Genomic DNA, 26203 nt, shown 5'->3' with positions numbered 1-26203 from the left:
ACACTCCTGGAAATTGAAATAAGAACACCGTGAATTCATTGTCCCAGGAAGGGGAAACTTCATTGACACATTCCTGGGGTCAGATACATCACATGATCACACTGACAGAACCACAGGCACATAGACACAGGCAACAGAGCATGCACAATGTCGGCACTAGTACAGTGTATATCCACCTTTCGCAGCAATGCAGGCTGCTATTCTCCCATGGAGACGATCGTAGAGATGCTGGATGTAGTCCTGTGGAACGGCTTGCCATGCCATTTCCACCTGGTGCCTCAGTTGGACCAGCGTTCGTGCTCGACGTGCAGACCGCGTGAGACGACGCTTCATCCAGTCCCAAACATGCTCAATGGGGGACAGATCCGGAGATCTTGCTGGCCAGGGTAGTGACTTACACCTTCTAGAGCACGTTGGGTGGCACGGGATACATTTGGACGAGCATTGTCCTGTTGGGACAGCAAGTTCCCTAGCCGGTCTAGGAATGGTAGAACGATGGGTTCGATGACGGTTTGGATGTACCATGCACTACTCAGTGTCCCCTCGACGATCACCAGAGGTGTACGGCCAGTGTAGGAGATCGCTCCCCACACCATGATGCCGAGTGTTGGCCCTGTGTGCCTCGGTCGTATGCAGTCCTGATTGTGGCGCTCACCTGCACGGCGCCAAACACGCATACGACCATCATTGGCACCAAGGCAGAAGCGACTCTAATCGCTGAAGACGACACGTCTCCATTCGTCCCTCCATTCACGCCTGTCGCGACACCACTGGAGGTGGGCTGCACGATGTTGGGGCGTGAGCGGAAGACGGCCTAACGGTGTGCGGGACCGTAGCCCAGCTTCATGGAGACGGTTACGAATGGTCCTCGCCGATAACCCCAGGAGCAACCGTGTCCCTAATTTGCTGGGAAGTGGCGGTGCGGTCCCCTACGGCACTGCGTAGGATCCTACGGTCTTGGCGTGCATCCGTGCGTCGCTGCGGTCCGGTCCCAGGTCGATGGGCACGTGCACCTTCCGCCGACCACTGGCGACAACATCGATGTACTGTGGAGACCTCACGCCCCACGTGTTGAGCAATTCGGCGGTACGTCCACCCGGCCTCCCGCATGCCCACTATACGCCCTCGCTCAAAGTCCGTCAACTGCACATACGGTTCACGTCCACGCTGTCGCGGCATGCTACCAGTGTTAAAGACTGCGATGGAGCTCCGTATGCCACGGCAAACTGGCTGACACTGGCGGCGGCGGTGCACAAATGTTGCGCAGCTAGCGCCATTCGACGGCCAACACCGCGGTTCCTGGTGTGTCCGCTGCGCCGTGCGTGTGATCATTGCTTGTACAGCCCTCTCGCAGTGTCCGGAGCAAGTATGGTGGGTCTGACACACCGGTGTCAATGTGTTCTTTTTTCCATTTCCAGGAGTGTATTTTTTTCTTTGTGTGTGAGGAATGTTTCCTGAAAGTTTGGCCGTACCTTTTTGTAACACCCTGTATAACATTAATACTTGTCTTGTTGTGTTAAACAGCCCGCATCTCGTGGTCGTGCGGTAACGTTCTCGCTTCCCACGCCTTGGTTCTCGGGTTCGATTCTTGGCGGGATAGGGATTTTCTCTGCCTCGTGATGGCTGGGTGTTGTGTGATGTCCTTAGGTTAGTTAGGTTTAAGTAGTTCTAAGTTCTAGGGGACTGATGACCTAAGATGTTAAGTCCCATAGTGCTCAGAGCCACTTGAACCATTTGTTGTGTTCAACTTTCAAAGTAAATTTATTCCTGCTAGTGAGCAGATTATGAGAGTATTTTAAATATTTAAATTCTGTAGGATAGGCAACCTGCAACTGGGAATTGCTGGTGGGGTGACCATTTTATACGTTTGGTAGTACAGTATTAAAAAAGCGCATGAATGTTATAAATGTGAAAGTAACTTGGTGTGTTGCGCGTTCACGAGTAAACTGCTGAGCCGATTTCAATTTAATTCAGTATGGATATAGGTTGAACCATGAAGAAGAAAACAGGCTAATGTAGAAACTAAAAAAGAAAGGACCTTTCCGAAGTTGGGAAAGAATGTCCTATTTTTTACTTCAGTGAACATAAATATGTTAAAAGTGTTTAAAATTTGTTGCATAATATTAACATTGTGTAATGTATAGCTACTTCAGCAGCACGATGCATAGATGTGAGCTCCTGCCGACTCCCCTCCTCATACACTGCACGCCAGTGAGCTGTACATGCTGCCACATGGTGTTCCGTGGCAGGTGAGGGGAGGGGGGGGGGGGAGGAGGGGAGGGGAGAGAGGACGCATAAAGAGCTACACCATGTGAGGGCATATAGCTTTATTACCCCTACAACAGGTTACTTACTCACCGTCGCGCATGGTAACAAAACAACTGCTTCGCGAGCGCAACTGCGAGTAACAAGTGATACAATAGAAAGTATAAAATATCGTATGAAAACCATTCTTTTAGTGAAACAACTGCATAAAATTAAACCAGGCTGTACATGTTACTGCGCTTATTGTGAAGTGATCACTCCCCCTTCCCCCTCTAACACACGTACGTTGTTGTACGTAAGTGTCAAGCTTGGATGTGGAACCTGTCCTGAAGGAAACACGTTGTAAGTAGGCTGTTTAGGTTTTTATGTTGGTAATGTCACGTAGCGCTCTGTATGAAAATCACTGACTGTGCTGTGTGCAGTCTGTAGCTGGTGTGCATTGTTGGAATTTGCTGTCGTAGTTATGGTCAGTTGGCTGTTAACAGCGCGTAGCGTTGCGCAGTTGTGCGCAGTTGGAGGTGAGCAGCCAGCAGTGGTGGATGTGGGGAGAGAGATGGCGAAGTTTTGAGAGCGGATGATCTGGACGTGTGTCCATCAGAGGGAGTAAATTTGTAAGACTGGATGTCATGAACTTTATATATAATGACTTTTGAACACTATTAAGGTAAATACATTGTTTGTTCTCTATCAAAACTTTTCATTTGTTAAGTATGCCAATCAGTAGTTAGTATCTCCAGTAATTAGAATCTTTTATTTAGCTGGCAGTATTGGTGCTCGCTGTATTGCAGTAGTTCGAGTAACGAAGATTTTTGCGCTAAAAATATTGTGTCAGTTTAGTGATCAGAATAAGTAAAGAGAGAAATGTCTGAGCACGTTCAGTTTTGCTCAGCTGTTTGAAAATCAAATAACGTAAGGGGTTTACCAGCACAGTAATTTACTGATTTTTCTATGGGGACGTTTCAACGCAATGCTAAACATAACCACTTCTCATACCTATGAAAAAGGTCAAAGTGTTCGTGCTTCCTAGCGAAAAACAAAACAGTTATACCTAGGTGATTGGAGATTTTATTTACTATGTGGTCACCCCCAATTACCATACTGTACAAGAATTTACTTTCTACATCAATGGAAAAACTACAGTTCAAGAAGAGATCCAATTTAAAATAGTAGAAGCGCTTACACGTTTTTTTTATTAAAAAATCAGTATCATCCTGTGCAGAATTTCAATATATATGCAAATTTTGGTTGCTTTCCAACGATTTTCGGAAAAGCCTTTTCGGTTTCTTTTTAAGAAGAAGAATTTTAAACTTCAGATCACCATTTACTTGAGACGAATTTTTCTTTGTTAATTTTACACGTTCAACAAGAAACACGCATTTTAGTGTCTACAGTATGTACTGGGACAACACCGTCAAGGAAGACGTTGTTTATATGCAGAAATATTTTAGCTATGTTAGGTTAACAACATATTCAGTTACTGCAGAAAGAAAATTTTCAGTTCAATTTCTTGAAGTGGAATTATTTTCGATTCCCCGATGCATTTCAGTGTAATGTACTGGAAGAATGTAGGTAAAGAACTTTTCGTGGAGAAAGAAAGTATAAGAGGGCATGTGGAGAAATCGTTGGTGTCAGCTACAAATCAAAAGCTCCAGGATTCAGTGCCCTGACGGTCATAGCATTTTTTCAGCCTCTTATTGCTTCTCTCATTTCTGGTAATGATTAGTTAATACAAAAAATGCCAATTGTACCATGGTTCGAAGTAATATTTTGAAATGTAGTCCTCTTTGTAACGCACTAATTACGAGAGTTCCATGCCCAGAGCAAGTCAGAGGTGCACCCCCGCAATGGATAATAGATCAGTGTGATGTTCGAAGCAACATTCACTGTGTGAACTGATTTGTTTTGCCACACTGGATTTGAATGCAGCTGAAAATAACTGTAGCTCCTCTACATGTGTTTGCATGATCCTGATACTGACCTTTCACTATAAACAAGACTTCTTCAGTAAATACGAGGATAGGCCAGAAAGTAATAAACTGCATTTTTCTTCTCCATCCCATTCTGTGGCCTTCCTCCAGCGCGAAACAAGGGCGTGTATTCGCTGGCGGTACCAATCCTTCACTGGTGGCGAAGCCAGTGCTTCACTGTGTGAATCACCTCCTCGTCGTCCTCAAAATGTCTTCCACGAATGGCATCATTTAATGGCCCAAACAAGAGGAAGTCCGAGAGGCTAGGTCAGGGCAGCAGGGTGGATGGGGGAGCACAGTCCAACAGTGTTTTGCGATGTGTTCAGCAGTCCTCAGACTTGTGTGAGGCCGAGCGTTATGGCGTTGTAGCAAAACATTCCCTGGGTTGCAGTAGCGCCGAAGTTGCCGGAAGCAGGTCTTGAGTTTTGTTAATGTGTTTCCGCGCGGGATTAGGCGAGCGGTCTGTGGCGCTGCAGTCATGGACTGTGCGGCTGGTCCCGGCGGAGGTTCGAGTCCTCCCTCGGGCATGGGGTGTGTGTTTGTCCTTAGGATAATTTAGGTTAAGTAGTGTGTAAGCTTAGGGACTGATGGCCTTAGCAGTTAAGTCCCATAAGATTTCACACACATTTGACCATATTTTTTTTGTTAATGTGTTGACATATGCTCATGAATTAATGGTACCACCAATGAGAATCACACCTTCACAGTCCCAGAGAACGGTGATCATGACCTTACGGGCGGAAGCAATTGCTCTGAATTTTTTCTTCTTTGGGGAGTGGGAATGGGCTCAAAACGGCGGGCCCAGGTTTCATCACCTGTCACAATCCGGGACAAGAAGCAGTTTCCCTTAGCATCAAAACGTTGCAACAAATCAAGACAAATGTTATTTGTGTGCGACTTGTTATCCGCCGTTAGACACCGCGGGGCCCATCTTGCGCATATTTTCGAATGTCCAAGAGTGCGAATAATTGCATCCACACTTCCTTTGCTGATTGACAGTTGCAGCGCCAACTGCCGAGTCGTAACGCGTTTGTCCTCGCGAATGACAACGTCAGCTCGCTTCAACATGTCTCCTCAACCGCTGCAAATCGTGGAGATCCGCCGACCCGCCTCGTGATGACCTCAGCCTCCGTGCCCAAAGACTAGCTGTACTTCTGTCGACAGCAGATGCACCATAGACTTTGCACAAGCGTTTGTCAATATTCCCCACCGTTTCTAACTCTGCAGTGAGACATTCAACGTCGGCAAGTTGCTTGTAGCGTACAATATCTGCAGACGCAATCTTGAAATTATCCTGCAACTACGCTATCGGTCGGAAATGACGGAAACTTGGCGTGCTCACTCAGGAGAGTTCAAATAATACGTAAAGTTCCGCTTTCGTAGCATTGTTTTTAGCTGGGAATAGAAATGTTGTACATTATTTTCTAGGCAACCATCGTTGTTGTAATTCACTGAAATGGGACTGAAGAGTCTTTAATATCTGCCAATTATGCAACACTGCTATAAGGCACCTTTGTACTCATTGTCATAAAATCAGAGTTTTGGGATAAAATAATTGTTGGCCGCGCATTAAAAGAAAATTATTTTTAAAAGAAGAAATGGGCCGAAATTTCGGCTCGTTTCTGAACATTTTTGGTTGGTTTACATATACGGATTGGAAGTTAACCGTAGGATGCATGTACAGGGCCTCTGAGGCCCTTGTACGTCTTCATTTAAAAAAAAAAATTCCGTAATTTTTTGTTTGATTTAAAACTCGTTTCCCGTACTCTTTCACTAACACTGTGATACTCCTCCTATCAAGTCTGAACGAGATGCCTTCTTAAGTTTTTTGTATAATTCAATACGTTTACCCATACACCGTGAATGCATAAGCAGGGCTTCAGAAGCCCTCACACATTCATGAATGTTCTTTAGCCTATATTGTCTTCAACATTTGTTTGGGAGCCGTTATTAATTCAACAACAACTGTAGTGGTATTTCCAGCAGCAGGAGTGCCAACAGCAGCAGTGGCTGTAGTAGTAATATTATAACTAAAAAATAATACACACTACATTCACGTATTGGTGATGTCATTGTATTATTGATCTTTTTGCTATCAAATGTTTTATTATTGCACAGTATCGTTATCCTGTGCTGCTCCTGTTAGCCTCATTATTACTGCAGTTTACTTGTTGCTGTTGTTACGAGTATGACTCGTCTGGTACTGCACAAGCTGCTGTTCGAGAGACATGCCTTTTGCTATGGCTTCGACACGCAAAGCTAGAGAGTCAGTACGTGCAAATGCAGCTAATTTTAAAGTGTTGTGGCTCAGTGGTTTGAAGAAGATGATTCTTGCGAGGAAGTAAATATTTTTGAAGATGCAAGTAGTGAAGAATCAGCCAATGAACCTGCATATGTGAATATTGAGGCAGATGACAGTCCCTCCGATAATATTACTTCTCAGAGTCTCAAAATGGAGAACCACCACAAAAAGGTATAGAAGACCACACATACATTTGTCGGAATGGAACGATTTGGAAATTAGATCCTCCTGCAACTTTTCGTACGCGTGTCCATAATATCGTAAATAAGGCACCTGGTCTGTCCCGTGGTTTGAAAACCTATAAACCTAAGGCTGCCTGGGACTGTTTCATCTCCAAGGAAATACTAGAGGAAATCATTAACTGCACAAATATTGACGGCAGAAGAGTGGCTGCTTTACGTGGTAAAACGTGGAAAAACGTTTCCCTTGCTGAAATGGAGGGTTTTCATGGTCTTTTACTGCTTTCTGGTGCTGAGAAGAGTTGGGATGTCCCTATTAGAGAATTATTCTTGGATAAAAGGCAAATCCTACATATAAGGCCACCATGTCACTAAATAGATTCTAGGACATAAGGAGAATGATTAGATTTCATGACAGGCGTACCCCTGAAGCTCGATCTGCAGATGACAAACTTGCAGCTGTTCGCTATGTGTGGGAACTATTTCTTGACAAGTGTAGAAATAGAATGATTCCCAATGATTCGCTCACAGTTGACGAACAGCTAGTCTCATTCCATGGAAGATGCAACTTCACCCACTATACGCCCTCCAAACGAGCCAAGTATGGCATAAAAATATTTTGGTTATATGATGCTACATCTGCATATGCTTTATACGGAATTGTTTGCACAGGAAGGAAGTTTTATGAACCTATTCAGAAAAATCTTGGATTGAATGTGATGAAAGATCTTGCAAAAAGCATTGAAGGATCATCAAAAAATATTACAGTTGACAACTTCTTTACTAGTGTGCAGCTAGCAGAGGAGATGCTTCAGAAGCAAATTACAGTGGTGGGAACAATCAAACAAAGTAAACCAGAAATTCCTACTGAGATGAAACTATCTGCCTCAAGAGCGATTCATTCCTCTTTGTTTGCATTTAGAGGGAGTTATGTTCCCAAAACGAAAAAGTCTGTAGTTCTCATTATCACAATGCATCACAACAGAAACATTGATGAAACTCATGAAAAAAAGAAACCAGATATAATGAAGTTCTATAAATCTACGAAGCGTGAAGTAGGTTAAATGGACCAGAAAATTCGTTATTACACTTGCAAGAGACAAACAAGAAGATGGCCATTTGCATTATGGATGAATGTGATGGACGTCACAGCAATTTACAGTGAACTTTTATTTTCCGCCCAACATCTGACATACCATAGTGGAAGAAGTGATAAAAGGAGTTTGTTCCTAAGAGATTTATCAGAAGAAATGGTAAGACCACTAAGTGAACTAGGTATTCAGATCCCTAATCTTCCAAAGAAAATCTTTGATGCCATGCAGACATGTGTTCGAAAAGACGTCATATTGCTGAACCAACTACCTGTTTCAGAATAAAGAAGAAGATGCAATTATTGTCCATATAATAAACACATGAAAAGTCCTATGACATGAACTGAGTGTAAAACCAACATTTGTAAGGAACATAGTGGCTTTCTTTGTGCTTCTTGTTTGTCACATGTTGAAAACTAAGAAAAATTCAATTTTATGTGAACAATGAATAATAACTTTTTGTCAAAATAATTCCTATATAAATAATATTGTGAATAATGAGTGTGTTTTAATTGAAGAAAGTGGTTATAATAAATGCTATAAAATGTAAACTGCAACTTATAAGTGAATGAATAAAATTATTTGCAAATGTTGTATGTAAATGGATGTAACTAATAAAAATTCACTCTTAGAGGTTTTTTTTAAATCAATAAAATGTTAATCAGGCCCACCAGATCCTCTTACTGTATCTTAGGAATCTTTCAATATGACAATAAATTTGACAGAAATAAATTTAACTCCAAAGAATGATTATATGAAAAGAGGATAATTTTAAATTAGGGAAGGGCCTTGGAGGCCCTGCATATGCATTCATGTGTGTTTTCGGCACCATGTATCCTAGGGTTAAGCAGTTGCGCGCTTTGCAATTATTGGCATCCCAGACAGATTTCCGCTCTTGCAGGCGATGCAGTTCAAAACTTTCTACGGCATAATGCATGAGCGACAATGTTAGAGTAATGACACGGTTTTAGTCGCTAAGACTTATTGTCGCTTCAGTAACAATCTTAGGGTGTACTCAAGGGCAGTCTAAAGTCACCATTAATTGCAAAACACCGTACAAAGGAAGTTATACAATCGTATTACTTTTGATTCAGTCGAAGACAAAGGACGCAATGCTAGAAAATCCTTAGAGTGTTTCAGACGACTTGTTTCATCAGTTTCCTGTAAAGAAAGTTAGCTGTCAGCGAGTGCGGCCGGCGCGGATGAAAAAGAGCCGGCGGGTAATGGCTGTGGAATCTGAGCGGCCGTGGAGACCGCTTAACGAGGGCGGCGCAGCAACCTGTCAAAATACCTCGCTGCCGGCGGTCGGTTGTTACGCAACGGGTGCAGCGGCACGGCATACAGGACGTCCGGCGTGTGAAGGAATACCGGCCGAAGTACCGACCGAAATTTCAGAAATATTTAATATTTACATCAAGGGTTGTAAACAAACGCTGGGTATTCATAAATTAGCATCCTAGTGGTGGAAGAAATATCCATCATCAAATAAAGGGAGGAAAGGTGATGAACTGAAAGGCGTTCACAACATTGTGCTTATGTAAAGTGATAAATCCTCGCAGTGCCGAGGGGGGCGGGGTTACTTTGAACCTACCTATTGAAAATATCGTAATCTAGTTTGGTAGTTAATATTCTAAAATTTCAAAAAGTGATTGATGTTTTTTATGATTTCTTAAATTTTTCAGCAAAACGTAACGGAAAAATTTAAGTCCTACTCGCGAAAGCAACTTTTGACAACCAATGAAATATTTTTATTTTCTGGTTCAGAACGCTTCTTAACGAAATTTCTATTTTTTAATTTTTTTCTTTTCTGGTGTTGAGCACAAAGTACCCGAACCCCCTCCCCACCCTGCCACTTGGTACTACGCGTTATGAAAAATGCATTGGTATTGCTAGAGTTCATGTCATCTCTAACCACCTGAATCTGTTAATTCAGTAGTGTGAAGGGAGGCTCACGCATGTGTCTGCAAAGAGGTGCGGAAACTCTCTATGCAGCGTTTCAAAGGACTAGGAAATATATGTGTGTCAGGAAATCTGGCGGGATTCCAAACTAGTTTTAGGCAGCCACACGTGGAGGCAGCCAGCTATTATTTCACAACGCTTTTTCATTTCTGTCTCATGCTCCATACTTGGCTTCATATGGATAGTTACGTATAGGAAACGGCTGTAAAAGAGGCTCTGTATTGATATTCAGTTGTGTAATTTCATTTCTTGTTTGACAAAGAATTGTCATTGATTATGTTTGGGCAAGCCGAAAACTAATGGCTCCGAACATTTTATTTGAAAATCCATCAAGCTTCTTAAATAAATTTCATTAACATTCTACGTCCTTATTTATTATATTTAAATATTTATTTCTCAACATGTTTGAATCGTAGTAAAGTATAACGTTCGATAAAAGGCAATAACGGTTGAAAGGTATGGGTGTAATGAATCTGCAACTAATAATAAATCACACAAAATTTAAAATCAGCTACATCGATGCACTGCAGCCGAAACAAAAGTGAAATTCCGATATTAACCGATAATGCCGGTATCTAAGCTATTAACGTTACTTCTAAACAATGAGATAACCGAACACGACAGCAGCTGTAGGACAAATACACTCCTGGAAATTGAAATAAGAACACCGTGAATTCATTGTCCCAGAAAAGGGAAACTTTATTGACACATTCCTGGGATCATATACATCACATGATCACACTGACAGAACCACAGGCACATAGACACGAACAATAGAGCATGCACAATGTCGGCAATAGTACAGTGTATATCCACCTTTCGCAGCAATGCAGGCTGCTATTCTCCCATGGAGACGATCGTACAGATGCTGGATGTAGTCCTGTGGAACGGCTTGCCATGCCATTTCCACCTGGCGCCTCAGATGGACCAGCGTTCGTGCTGGACGTGCAGACCGCGTGAGACGACGCTTCATCCAGTCCCAAACATGCTCAATGGGGGACAGATCCGGAGATCTTGCTGGCCAGGGTAGTTGACTTACACCTTCTAGAGCACGTTGGGTGGCACGGGATACATGCGAACGTGCATTGTCCTGTTGGAACAGCAAGTTCCCTTGCCGGTCTAGGAATGGTAGAACGATGGGTTCGATGACGGTTTGGATGTACCGTGCACTATTCAGTGACCCCTCGACGATCACCAGAGGTGTACGGCCAGTGTAGGAGGTCGCTCCCCACACCATGATACCGGGTGTTGGCCCTGTGTGCCTCGGTCGTATGCAGTCCGGATTGTGGCGCTCACCTGCACGGCGCCAAACACGCATACGGCCATCATTGGCACCAAGGCAGAAGCGACTCTCATCGCTGAAGGCGACACGTCTCCATTCGTCCCTCCATTCACGCCTGTCGCCCCACCACTGGAGACGGGCTGCACGATGTTGGGGCGTGAGCGGAAGACGGCCTAACGGTGTGCGGGACCGTGGCCCAGCTTCATGGAGACGGTTGCGAATGGTCCTCCCCGATACCCCAGGAGCAACAGTGTCCCTAATTTTCTGGGAAGTGGCGGTGCGGTCCCCTACGGCACTGCGTAGGATCCTACGGTCTTGGCGTGCATCCGTGCGTCGCTGCGGTCCGGTCCCAGATCGACGGGCACGTGCACCTTCCGCCGACCACTGGCGACAACATCGATGTACTGTGGAGACCTCACGGCCCACGTGTTGAGCAATTCGGCGGTACGTCCACCCGGCTTCCCGCATGCCCACTATACGCTCTCGCTCAAAGTCCGTCAACTGCACATACGGTTCACGTCCACGCTGTCGCGGGATGCTACCAGTGTTAAAGACTGCGATGGAGCTCCGTATTCCACGGCAAACTGGCTGACACTGACGGCGGCGGTGCACAAATGCTGCGCAGCTAGCGCCATTCGACGGCCAACACCGCGGTTCCTGGTGTGTCCGCTGTGCCGTGCGTGTGATCATTGCTTGTACAGCCCTCTCGCAGTGTCCGGAGCAAGTATGGTGGGTCTGACACACCGTTGTCAATGTGTTCTTTTTTCCATTTCCAGGAGTGTAACTTCACTAAAACCACTCTGAGTTTAAAGTGGAGTAAATTAGCATATGTTTAAGCAGGCGGAGGTAAGTAGTGCAGACACTGCAGAGAAACTGTTAACGTAGCAGCAGCAGACAATGATTACGGCCTCTCAGCAATCCGCTCGTCACTGCTAGCATCTTGCATCTATCGATTCGAGCCGACCTCGTTTCAGAGAGAAGAGCCCAGAAGTGCCACCCCAAATCCGAAACTTGGGACTTCGCCCCTCTCTCAAATTCCGCGACCATTACTCGCCGGTTCTTTTTCCTACACACTGACAGCAGTTACTAACGTCTCGCATTCTTTACGCTAAACCGATGTCACAAGTAGTTCTGAAGAGTCATAAGGCGAGTTAGCGAATCGACAGTGAATCGTAGCAACTGAGAGCAAGGTGTTGCTCAAATCTTTTCCCTCGTGCTCCCCAGTGCTGAAAATTTTGTCATGCGACATCTGGCCGACTCGCTCTGGGATGTCGATATCCTCCTCGGATAAACGCTTAATATGCATTCCGCATATGCAAACTTATCAAACTACTTGCCCGTTAACTACACTCCAGGAAATGGAAAAAGAACACATTGACACCGGTGTGTCAGACCCACCATACTTGCTCCGGACACTGCGAGAGGGCTGTACAAGCAATGATCACACGCACGGCACAGCGGACACACCAGGAACCGCGGTGTTGGCCGTCGAATGGCGCTAGCTGCGCAGCATTTGTGCACCGCCGCCGTCAGTGTCAGCCAGTTTGCCGTGGAATACGGAGCTCCATCGCAGTCTTTAACACTGGTAGCATCCCGCGACAGCGTGGACGTGAATCGTATGTGCAGTTGACGGACTTCGAGCGAGGGCGTATAGTGGGCATGCGGGAGGCCGGGTGGACGTGCGGCTCAACACGTGGGGCGTGAGGTCTCCACAGTACATCGATGTTGCCGCCAGTGGTCGGCGGAAGGTGCACGTGCCCGTCGACCTGGGACCGGACCGCAGCGACGCACGGATGCACGCCAAGACCGCAGGATCCTACGCAGTGCCGTAGGGGACCGCACCGCCACTTCCCAGCAAATTAGGGACACTGTTGCTCCTGGGGTATCGGCGAGGACCATTCGCAACCGTCTCCATGAAGCTGGGCCACGGTCCCGCACACCGTTAGGCCGTCTTCCAAAAATGGTTCAAATGGCTCTGAGCACTATGGGACTCAACTGCTGTGGTCATCAGTCCCCTAGAACTTAGAACTACTTAAACCTAACTAACCTAAGAACATCACACACACCCATGCCCGAGGCAGGATTCGAACCTGCGACCGTAGCAGTCGCACGGTTCCGGACTGCGCGCCTAGAACCGCGAGACCACCGCGGCCGGCGGCCGTCTTCCGCTCACGCCCCAACATCGTGCAGCCGGCCTCCATTGGTGTCGCGACAGGCGTGAATGGAGGGACGAATGGAGACGTGTCGTCTTCAGCGATGAGAGTCGCTTCTGCCTTGGTGCCAATGATGGTCGTATGCGTGTTTGGCGCCGTGCAGGTGAGCGCCACAATCAGGACTGCATACGACCGAGGCACCCAGGGCCAACACCCGGCATAATGGTGTGAGGAGTGATCTCCTACACTGGCCGTACACCTCTGGTGATCGTCGAGGGGACAGTGAATAGTGCACGGTACATCCAAACCGTCATCGAACCCATCGTTCTATCATTCCTAGACCGACAAGGGAACTTGCTGTTCCAACAGGACAATGCACGTCCGCATGTATCCCGTGCCACCCAACGTGCTCTAGAAGGTGTAAGTCAACTACCCTGGCCAGCAAGATCTCCGGATCTGTCCCCCATTGAGCATGTTTGGGACTGGATGAAGCGTCGTCTCACGTGGTCTGCACGTCCAGCACGAACTCTGGTCCAACTGAGGCGCCAGGTGGAAATGGCATGGCAAGCCGTTCCACAGGACTACATCCAGCATCTCTACGATCGTCTCCATAGGAGAATAGCAGCGTGCATTGCTGCGAAAGGTGGATATACACTGTACTAGTGCCGACATTGTGCATGCTCTGTTGCCTGTGTCTATGTGCCTGTGGTTGTGTCAGTGTGATCATGTGATGTATCTGACCCCAGGAATGTGCCAAAAAAGTTTCCCCTTCCTGGGACAATGAATTCACGGTGTTCTTATTTCAATTTCCAGGAGTGTATGTTGATTGTACTCCTTTCCCCAAGTGCGTCAGTATATTATACGCGTACATTTCAAACTACACTGAAGCGGCAAAGAAACTTATCAAACTACTTGCCCGTTAACTATGTTGATTGTACTCCTTTCCCCAAGTGCGTCAGTATATTATACGCGTATATTTCAAACTACACTGAAGCGGCAAAGAAACTGGTATAGGCATGCGTATCCAAATACAGAGATATGTAAACAGGCAGAATACGGAGCTGCGGTCACCAACGCCTATATAAGACAACAAGTGTCTGGCGTGGTTGTTAGATCGGTCACTGCTGCTACAATGGCAGGTCATCAACATTTAAGCGAGTTTCAACGTGGTGTTAAGTCGACGCAAGAGCGATGGGACACAGCATTGCGAGGTAGCGATACACTGGGAATTATCCTGTACGACCATTTCACGAGTGTACCGTGAATATCCAGGATCCGGTAAAACATAAAAAAAATGTTCAAATGAATGTGAATTGTCAAGGGACCGAATTGCTGAGGTCATCGGTCCCTAGATTTACACATTACTTAAAGTAACTTAAACTAACTTATGCTAAGGACAGAAAATACAACAATGCCCGAGGGAGGACTCGAACCTCCGGCGGGAGGGACCGCGCAGTCCGTAACAAGGCGCCTCAAACCGCGCGGCCACTCCGCGTGGCGATAAAACATCAAATCTCCAACATTGGTGCGGCCGCAAAAATGATTATAGAAGGACGGGACCAACGACGACTGAAAACAAACATTAAACGTGGCAGAAGTGCAACCCTTCCGCAAACTGCTGTAGATTTCAATGCTGGGGCATTAACAAGCGTCAGAGTGCGAACCTTTCAACGAAACGTCATCGATATGGGCTTTCGGAGCCGAAGGCCCACTCGCATACCCTCGAACACTGCAGGACACAAAGCTCTTCTGAGTTCTCGTGAGGGCCCTACACGTTATTAGGCAGGTGTATTAGCTTCTTTGGCTCTTCAGTGTACAGGCAAGAACGATATCGTATTTTTGTTATACTATGTCCGTAAAAAATGTTCTACACTAATAAAATAGCAATAAATCGATTTTATGAAGGGGTCCACAAATTCTATTTGTAGACGGCAGTGGTAAGCAATACAGCTCGGTACAGACCAGTATTTTAACCCGTAGCAGAACATATCTAATGGAAATTTAATCATAGATGGATTTAACTGAGTCTTTACAATAATCAAGGAAACGGTATGTACTATTGCTAGTGTGACAACAACAGTGTTGTGCTGGACGCCCCGTGGCATTCCACCATCTTGCATTTCGTCGCCCTGACCTCTTCAGCCAAGCAGTCGAGAAAACTGAGGCCATCCTCTTACCGCCTAGACGCGGAACACCTACAGAGATTAAACAGGAGTCAGACTTGCAAGTTTCAACACCAGCCGTAAAGCGATGTAGTTTCGGTGAGCCATATTTATGAGCGTTTTGTCGTTTGCCTTCTGAGCGATCTAGATATCGTTATTGGATGAGTCGAAAGAGAGGCAGTAGCTTAATAACATCGGCCGCTACGGGCTCCAGGCAGCGGGAGATAAATGGGACCGGTTCTAGCGGCGAGGCGCTGAGGCGGGCTGAGTGGAGCAGGCGCGGCGACTAGAGACGGGAAAACTCGTTCATCCTTGCGAACTAGTCCACTGCTGATCGTTCTTTTCTGGGAACCGTTCATTTTTACTCGTTCACCGTTCATCTGTGCTTGGTATATACACTCCTGGAAAATGAAAAAAGAACACATCGACACCGGTGTGTCAGACCCACCATACTTGCTCCGGACACTGCGAGAGGGCTGTAAAAGCAATGATCACACGCACGGCACAGCGGACACACCAGGAACCGCGGTGTTGGCCGTCGAATGGCGCTAGCTGCGCAGCATTTGCGCACCGCCGCCGTCAGTGTCAGCCAGTTTGCCGTGGCATACGGAGCTCCATCGCAGTCTTTAACACTGGTAGCATGCCGCGACAGCGTGGACGTGAACCGTATGTGCACATGACGGACTTTGAGCGAGAGCGTATAGTGGGCACGCGGGAGGCCGGGTGGACGTACCGCCGAATTGCTCAACACGTGTACATCGATGTTGTTGCCAGTGGTCGGCGGAAGGTGCACGTGCCCGTCGATCTGGGATCGGACCGCAGCGACGCACGGATGCACGCCAAGACTGTAGGATCCTACGCAGTGCCGTAGGGGACCGCACCGCCACTTCCCAGCAAATTAGGGACACTGTTGCTCCTGGGGTATCGGCGAGGACCATTCGCAACCGTCTCCATGAAGCTGGGCTACGGTCCCGCACACCGTTAGGCCGTCTTCCGCTCACGCCCCAACATCGTGCAGCCCGCCTCCAGTGGTGTCGCGACAGGCGTGAATGGAGGGACGAATGGAGACGTGTCGTCTTCAGCGATGAGAGTCGCTTCTGCCTTGGTGCCAATGATGCTCGTATGCGTGTTTGGCGCCGTGCAGGTGAGCGCCACAATCAGGACTGCATACGACCGAGGCACACAGGGCCAACACCCGGCATCATGGTGTGGGGAGCGATCTCCTACACTGGCCGTACACCTCTGGTGATCGTCGAGGGGACACTGAATAGTGCACGGTACATCCAAACCGTCATCGAACCCATCGTACTACCATTCCTAGACCGGCAAGGGAACTTGCTGTTCCAACAAGACAATGCACGTCCGCATGTATCCCGTGCCACCCAACGTGCTCTAGAAGGTGTAAGTCAACTACCCTGGCCAGCAAGATCTCCGGATCTGTCCCCCATTGAGCATGTTTGGGACTGAATGAAGCGTCGTCTCAAGCGGTCTGCACGTCCAGCACGAACGCTGGTCCGACTGAGGCGCCAGGTGGAAATGGCATGGCAAGCCGTTCCACAGGACTACATGCAGCACCTCTACGATCGTCTCCATGGGAGAATAGCAGCCTGCATTGCTGCGAAAGGTGGATATATGCTGTACTAGTGCCGACATTGTGCATGCTCTGTTGCCTGTGCCTATGTGCCTGTGGTTCTGTCACTGTGATCATGTGATGTATCTGACCCCAGGAATGTGTCAATAAAGTTTCCCCTTCCTGGGACAATGAATTCACGGTGTTCTTATTTCAATTTCCAGGAGTGTAGTTCTTACGAAAAATTGAAAATTAGTAGTGTAGGTGGCTGAAGGATGGAGGGCACCAAGAGGGGGCACTTGCCTCCCCCTGGAGTATAGAGTTTTTATTCATTACAGAATTCTTACACACTTTTAGAAGTAATTTCTGTGATTCTGCAGAACCTCTCGTTTAGCTAACCGTAGCCTTGAGTGGCTGATCGCAAGGAAGTAGTATAGGGTGGCGCACGGAAAGCCCGGCCCCGAGTACAGATTGCTCGCCAGTAATGGACGATGTGTTGCCCGTTACCAGATACAACAAACAGACAAACATGTAATAATTAGGCAGTGAAGAAATAACAACAATTGCAAAAAAATTGATGACGATGTGTAGAGAGCTGGAGAAGAGAACATGAAAATGTCACGCGACGCACATGGGCTATAGCTCATGTAGTCTTGTAAACCTGTTGGTGACTGTTTCCCACTAAATAGACCACAAGTGTCTTGCATGAAATTCTTCGTTTCGACTTCCACTACAAAGCTATGCTACTTAGTAAACAATAATCGTTTACATCCTATATATATACGCTGTCTCTGAGTTCGTAGGCATCAAATAAAATATGGTTTTCTCATACTTGCGTCACACGCTTAATAAAAATTAGGTTTTTATGTTGCAGTATTAAAGTTAATGCAGCAATAATAACAATAATAAAGTTATCAGTAATAAAGTTTTTGGTTTGAAAGCTCCTTCTGAACAAATGTTTTTGAGATAATTAGTAAATACGATTTATGGCAATCTATGTCTATTCAAATGGAGAGGCACCGCTTTTCCTACGGAGCCAAAATGACCCACAACCCACAAACCAAACTAGCAGGTAATGCAAATTGGAAACAACCAAACTTAAAAGTAATTAGAGCCTACCTAAATGTTATGTTTTTTATACGAAAGATACACGAAAATCGTTTTATATGAATTTTCTTACACTAAAAATTAAGCAAATTATTGAAAGTTAGCTGCTAAATCAAGTCGATGTAAACAAAAAATATATGGATAACAAAAAAAACTTGTCTTGTTATAAGTATGTCTTCTGCTGTTCATTGATGTAATGAGGTGAGCTAATATGCCCTTTTGTTACCTGAAAATACATACCTATTAGATACAACGTAATTTTTATGTAATTTACATAACTATAAAATAGTTTTTGATTACCGTTCGTGGACGCTGAATAGCCAGACCCAAGTGCAAGAACAGTTTGGAACACATGTAAAACAGGCGAGCGCAGTGAACGAAACGAACAACTGGATACTGAACTAACTAGGAGCAGTCGGCAGTGGAACTGCGACAGGTGGTCATGCGAAGAACGACGAGTGCGGCCGAGGGAGACCGAGACTGAGACGAGCACGCGACCGAGGCTGGAACGAGGACTGCCCAAGTGACCGCCGCGACCGAAGTGAACTATGAACCGATCGTTCCTCGTTCCCGGGAACTATAAGTAGACCGCCAAGACCGAAGCGAACTATGAACTGATCGTTCCTTGGAATTCGTTCCTCGGTCCTTTCGTTCATCTTGGTGAACCGTTCCTTTGGACCCGTTTGTTCGCGAACTATCCATCTCTAGCGGCGACAGCGCTGGGTGGTTCCTGAGGCCACCAGAATCTGCTGGCGCAGCCGCGCGCATGGCCTCAACGTTCCGTGTACCAGGCGTCGTGGCGCCCAGGCGACCAGCGATACCCACGCGAGCCAGTCGAAGAAATATCATAATTATTTTTTAAAGGCGGTCTTAATGTCTGTGCGGAGATGCAGTAATTCTTAGACAGTTATGGCTGATCATTTATTTCAGCCACAATTGTGATTTAAACTCGACTGTTAGTGGTCTTGGCCATTATCGACCATCTTCAGGACTACGAGAAATGGAACAGAACTGAGGTCTTTTAATTGATTATTTAGAGCAAGAAAAGCAAAAGCAGAAGTTTCTTGGATGTGGTAAGGCAACAGAAAATAAAACCATGAACATAACCCAGACGCGTGTTACAAGGAAATATTGCACTTGAATACCACTAAAATTGAAATAGATATACCGCAATCAAAACTGCCTATAACGTCACAAACCTAGTCAGCAGAGGAAACTACTACCGCAGCAGACGGCACAGCCGACGTACGAAAGTCGACCAGTGAGTTCAGAGATAACAGCAAAAGTTACTCGCAAGTAGTAAAGTAATAAACAGAATATAGAACCGCTAGGCCACACTGGCCGTCTACTTAAAGAAACTTAAACTAAATAATGCTTAGAACAACACACACACACGTGCCCGAGGGAGGACTGAAACCTCCGGCGGGGGGACCGCGCAATCCGTGACAGGACGCCTCAAACCACGCGGCCACTCCGCGTGGCGGTAAAACATCAAATCTCCGGCACTAGTGTGGCCGGAGAAAAGATTCTAGAAAGCCGGAAAAAGTGACGACTGAAAAGAATCGTTCAACGTGACAGAAGTGCAGCTCTTCCGCAGACTGCTGTAGATTTTAATGCTGGGCCATTAACAAGTGTCAGCGTGCGAACCATTCAACGAAAATTCATCGTTGGATGGAATATGTAAAAGACAACCTCCAAGGTTACAAGCAGATGGTCACGATGAACCTTCGGGAATAGGTTGTCGGAAGAAGGGTTTCGATATGGAGTTGGTATATAAATCGCTTACCCCTGTCACTGTCTACACACATCAGAAACTAGCATGGTGTACATTCGAAGGTATCAGGGAAACTAATGGCCTTACATGATGCTCACTGATGAGTCTCTCTTCTGTTTGTGGCGGTCAAACCAACGACAGTGTTTCCATACACGAGCTGGTGAAAGCTGACAGGAAGGAGCGATTCCGGAAACCACGTCTCTCCATTCCCAGAATTCTTTGTTTGTGGAGCTACTGGTTGCGAAAATAGGACTGATTTGCTAGTTGTTGAAAGGAGGCTGAATTCTATAGTAATGACAAAAGTGCCGTAGTTTAGCAGTTGAGACTGCACTTCACACCATAAACGGCTTAAGGATTGTAGGGATCGTTGACTAGCCTGCCCTGTCCGCTGATTTCTCACCCACGTGTGTGATGGTATGAGAAGTGCTGCGAGACTTTCACAACAGCCTCCAGCCACCGGTCGTCATGAACCGGTACGGCGTGTGTCTCAGGCATGGCGAGAAGTTCTTCAAGAGGACATTCGGAGGCTCATTCCTTCTGTGCCACAATAAATATGAAACTGAACTCTGCCTTTTGGGGGTCACAGTTAGTACTAGTGGGACCTGGTGGTCCAGCGGTGAAGCGCTTCACGGGGAACCAAGACATTATGGGTTCGAATATGTTGGATTTTTAAGTCTGCATTTTAACGTAGACTTCACCTTGCAACGATGTGAAGAGTCGCCAGAAATGGCTCGTGGTTCGGATTCAACATTAAACAGTAGAACCGCTTTCCCGGATTGGATAACTGAGGGAGGTTAGGGACATTCAAGTCCCTGAAGTAGCCCCCAATAGAAAGACTTGTACCAGGCCATTGAGCCATACGAAATTATTATTATTATTATTATTATTATTATTATTATTAGCTGGAGTACCAGACTTCGCTCAGAGACTTGATATGAGATCGTATGGCAGTTTGGATAAAGGGACAAGATGTAAAATACAATATGTAAGAAATTTTTTTGACAACATATTCTAACTATTTACAACGCTTGTTTATAAGAAAAATTCTTCATTTTTCTTTTTCTTATCACCGGTATACATGTACAAATTTTTCGAATTTCCTATTCTACAGCAAGCTACGTATAGTTGGCCACGAGAGATGCAGGAATCTTTGAGGGTGTTGCCACAATATTTTGAAGTTTGCTCTTGCGCTGTGTTAATTAATTCTTAAACTGTTGGGTAATTTGATTGGAAATTTCAATCTTTTAAATTAGAATGGCAGTTCAGTAGAGATCAGTGGTATTCTGGGGATAAGTACTGCGTGTCCTTTGTACTTTTCAGTCACTAGTCCTGCTTCGATGGTGTAATCCGATAGCTGTTTGACGATCGTCTTTGTCCCATTACATCGTTTTGGTGAGTTGAGATTTCTGAGTAACATGATCGGAGATTCAATTTAAAGTTGAAGGTATGGCACCGGCATTCCAGGTACTTGCAGAGAGTTTAGAAATTTTGTAGCGAATTTTTACCACCGCGTCTATCGATTTGTATGTTCCCTCTTCAAGGGGATTTTTTTTTTAATATTAAAGTTGACATCATCTACAATGTATTTATAGTTGCAGAAATCACTGTTGAGTTTAATGAGGCCCGTCTGTTTCGTTTATTCGCTGTTCTTTATGTTTTCTCCGTTTCGCTTCAGAACTGGTAAGTTGTCCTCTCTTTTACGTCTGGGCGTTGTCTAGAATATAAATCAAATCACCTTTTTATTGACAAATAATCTAGGTACACTTTACATACTTTTCACACCTTCTGTTCGATTTATATTCAGTCAATGTATCACTTTTACCACTCACACTTAACTGTTTGTGTTTCTTCAGTCGCTGCACTACTTTTTGGTTCCTCCCTTTGTCACTAATAAGAAAATGACGTTCGAACACACGACGGATCTTGTTTTAATACCCCTACCAATGGTTAGCCCCAATAGTGGCGGATTCCGGAGCATACCAAACGGCTTCGAATTGAGCAAAATGTTCCAGAACATGCAACAACATTCCAGAGTGTTCTGGAAAGTACCACAATGATCTGGGATCATCCACGATGTTTCCAAACATTCGGGGATCGTCCTGAATGTTACAGACTATTCGCGAACGTTGCGGAATACCCCGGATCATTGTGGAACATTCCGAAACATTGTGGAATGTTTTGGAGTGCTCTTGAATATTGTGGAAGGCTCTCGAATACTCTAGAATGTTTTGGAAAATTCTAGAGGGCGAAACTTCCTAGCTCTTATATGCTTAAAGCAAGCCCATCATGTAAAAACGGAAACCTTCTTCATGGATCGGGGACAGAGGGCTACCCAACCACATAACTCCCTTGATCGTATCGGAGCTCGTTTCTGAGTTTTAGCGGTAACATATTGATTATTGTTATTATTATCATTATTATTATTATTATTATTACCTAATACTGAATCATATGATTGGCATCATTCCGAATGAACTATATCCGTTATCTGAAGAACGCCTCCACACACTTTGATAAATGTTGGTGTAACACTTGTCACTTCCACCAATGTATGTTTTTGACATTTTTCCACTTTTCTTAAATCTGTAAATTTTCGATAACGACCAAAATAGGTTATCCCTTATATTATATCGCACCTCTTACTGACACAGATAATCAATTACCACAATTACTTTCTTTCTCTGTTCTTTCGACCTTCGAAATTTAAGGAAAAAATGATAAATACTTTTGAGGCCCTTCGATGTAACAGCTAGAATTAACTTTTTAATTGACTGTGAGAGGTGTAGACAATGAAACTCGCAGAATTTAAGCGCCACTGTCGATGCGCACATTAAACGCCAGCTCAACAAATTATAAATGACTCGTTTACAATACAAGCATTCTAAAATTTTAATGTACACCGGACGCAAGTCCCATAAAATGTTAAAACAGTAATTTAGAATTCAATACGCTATAGAATCTAATTAGGGAACGAGTGGATCCTTGAGAAGTAACAGCGGAGAACTACCTACCATTTAACTTACGCGCAGTAATTGCGACACACTATAAATTCACTTCAAAATGAAAACAAGTAACTCTAATTTGCACGTTAGCTGAAAACATGACTCTGACAGACAGAAAAAAGCTCCTTGCTGCTTCAGCTGAGAATTTTAAGACGCGAACATTAATGGCAATGCGCTGTTGGATGCTGCAGATAAAGGAATGCACTGCAAAAACAACATCTGACTCATTCTCTAGCACGTTTCTTTAATTTTAGGGAAACACGTCACTCACTGAACATATAAGTAATGAAGAAAAAGGCAGGATGGCTACGCTCATTACAACGCAGGTGGTCCACGAAGCAGAATGTCCACAAGAAGACAACTGACATAGCAATAAATTAGGGGCACATAACACAGAAATTTTATGGTTGTGTCGCTTTAACTTGGAACGGCTATTGGTTGTATACACAACGAAAACACCCTCAGAGCGAGGAAAAAAACATAGTTATACACCAGGTTATATTTGTTGTTTGTCGGACGCTTAGTGATGAGACAGATGTACGACAATTAAGGGATCTTTTAATGTAAGTCCAGTCAGAGTAGCTACAGATTTTATATGCCCTTTATGATGCACACACTTCGTATCAAAACTGACAGGGCAAACTTCTCTAAAATCTCAGTAGGCTACGAAATTATACAGGGTGTTACAAAAAGGTACGGCCAAACTTTCAGAAAACTTTCCTCACACACAAATAAAGAAAAGTTGTTGTGTGGACGTGTGCCCGGAAACGCGTAATTTCCATGTTTGGCACATTTTAGTTACGTCAGTATGTTCTTCCACCTACTCTCAATGGAGCACGTTATCATGATTTCATTCGGGATACTCTACCTGTGCTGCTAGAACATGTGCGCTTACAAGTACGACACAACATGTGGTTCATGCACGATGGAGCTCCTGCACATTTCAGTCGAAGTGTTCGTACGCTTCTCAACAGCAGATTCGGTGTCCGATGGATTGGTAGAGGCGGACCAATTCCATGGCCTCCACGCTCTCCTGACCTCAACCCTCTTGACTTTCATTTATGGGGCCATTTGAAAGCTCTTGTCTACACCATCCCGGTACCAAATGTAGTGACTCTTCGTGCTCGTATTGTGGTCAGCTGTGATACAATACACCATTCTCCAGGGCTGCATCAGCGCATCAGGGATTCCATGCGACGGAGGCTGGATGCATGTGTCCTCGCTAACAGAGGACGTTTTGTACCTTTCCTGTAACAAAGTGATGGAAGTCGCGCTGGTACGTTCTGATGATGTGTGTTTCCATTCCATGATTAATTTGATTTGAAGAGAAGTAATAAAATGAGCTCTAACATGGAAAGTTACCGTTTCCGGACACATGTCCACATAACATATTTCTTTTCTTTGTGTGTGAGGACCCCTCCCCCCCCCCCCCCCCAATGAACCATGGACCTTGCGTTGGTGGGGAGGCTTGTGTGCCTCAACGATACAGATAGCCGTACCGTAGGTGCAACCACAACGGAGGAGTATCTGTTGAGAGGCCAGACAAACGTATGGTTCCTGAAGAGAGGCAGCAGTCTTTTCAGTAGTTGCAGGGGCAACAGTCTGGATGATTGACTGCTCTGGCCTTGTAACACTAACCAAAATGGCCTTGCTGTTCTGGTACTGCGAACGGCTGAAAGCAAGGGCAAACTACAGCCGTAATTTTTCCCGAGGGCATCCAGCTTTACTGTATGATTAAAAAATGATGGCATCCTCTTGGGTAAAATATTCTGGAGGTAAAGTAGTCCCCCATTCGGATCTCCGGGCGGGGGCTACTCAAGAGGACGTCGTTATCAGGAGAAAGAAAACTGGCGTTCTACGGATCGGAGCATGCAATGTCTGATCCCTTAATTGGGCAGGTAGGTTAGAAAATTTAAAAAGGGAAATGGATAGGTTAAAGTTAGATATAGTAGGAATTAGTGAAGTTCGGTGGCAGGAGGAACAAGACTTATGGTCAGGTGAACACAGGGTTATAAATACAAAATCAAGTAGGGGTAATGGAGGAGTAGGTTTAATAATGAATCAAAAAAGCAGGAGTGTGGGTAAGCTACTACAAACAGCATAGTGAACGCATTATTGTGGCCAAGATAGACACGAAACCCACACCTACTACAGTAGTACAAGTTTATATGCCAACTAGCTCTGCAGATGGCGAAGAAATTGATGAAATGAATGATGAGATAGAATAAATTATTCAGGTAGTGACGCGAGACGAAAAATTAATAGTCATGGGTGAATGGAATCCAAGAGTACGAAAAGGGAGAGAACGAAACATAGTAGGTGAATATGGAATGGGGCTAAGAAATGAAAGAGGAAGCCGCCTGGTAGAATTTTGCGCAGAGCATAACTTAATCATTGCTAACACTTTGTTCAAGAATCATGAAAGAAGGTTGTATACATGGAAGAATCTTGGAGATACTAAAAGGAATCAGATAGATTATATAATGGTAAGACAGAGATTTAGGAACCAGGTCTTAAATTGTAAGACATTTCCAGGGGCAGATGTGGACTCTATTGATTATGAACTGTAGATTAAAACTCAAGAAACTGCAAAAAGGTGGGAATTTAAGGAGATGGTACCTGGATGAACTGAAAGAACCAGAGGTTGTACAGAGTTTCAGGGAGAGCATAAGGGAACAACTGACAGGAATGGGGGAAAGAAATACAGTAGAAGAAGAATAGGTATCTTTTAGGGATGAAATAGTGAAGTCAGCAGAGGATCAAATAGGTAAAAAGACGAGGGCTAGTAGAAATCCTTGGTAACAGAAGAAATATTGAATTTAATTGATGAAAGGAGAAAATATAAAAATTCAGTAAATGAAGCAGGCAAAAAGGAATATAAACGTCTGAAAAATGATATCGACAGAAAGAGCAAAGTGGCTAAGCAGGGGTGGCTAGAGGACAAATGCAAGAATGTAGAGGCTTATCTCACTAGGGGTAAGATAGATACTGCCTACAGGAAAATTAAAGAGACCGTTGGAGAAAGGAGGACCACTTGCATGAATATCAAGAGCTTTGATGGAAACCCATTTCTAAGCAAAGAAGGGAAAGCAGAAAGGTGGAAGGAGTATATAGAGGGTCTATACAAGGGCGATTTACTTGAGGACAATATTATGGAAATGGAAGAGGGTGTAGATGAAGATGAAATGTGAGATACGATACTGCGTGAAGAGTTTGACAGAGCACTGAAAGACCTGAGTCGAAACAAGGCCCCCGAAGTAGACAACATTCCATTGGTCCTACTGACGGCCTTGAGAGAGCCAGTCCTGAAAAAAACTCTACCATCTGGTGAGCAAGATGTATGAAACAGGCTAAATACCCTCAGACTTCAAGAAGAATATAATAATTCCA

Source organism: Schistocerca gregaria, chromosome 5 (assembly GCF_023897955.1).
Source record: "Schistocerca gregaria isolate iqSchGreg1 chromosome 5, iqSchGreg1.2, whole genome shotgun sequence".
In the NCBI taxonomy this organism is placed as follows: Eukaryota; Metazoa; Arthropoda; class Insecta; order Orthoptera; family Acrididae; genus Schistocerca; species Schistocerca gregaria.
Note: the sequence above shows the minus strand (reverse complement) of the source record.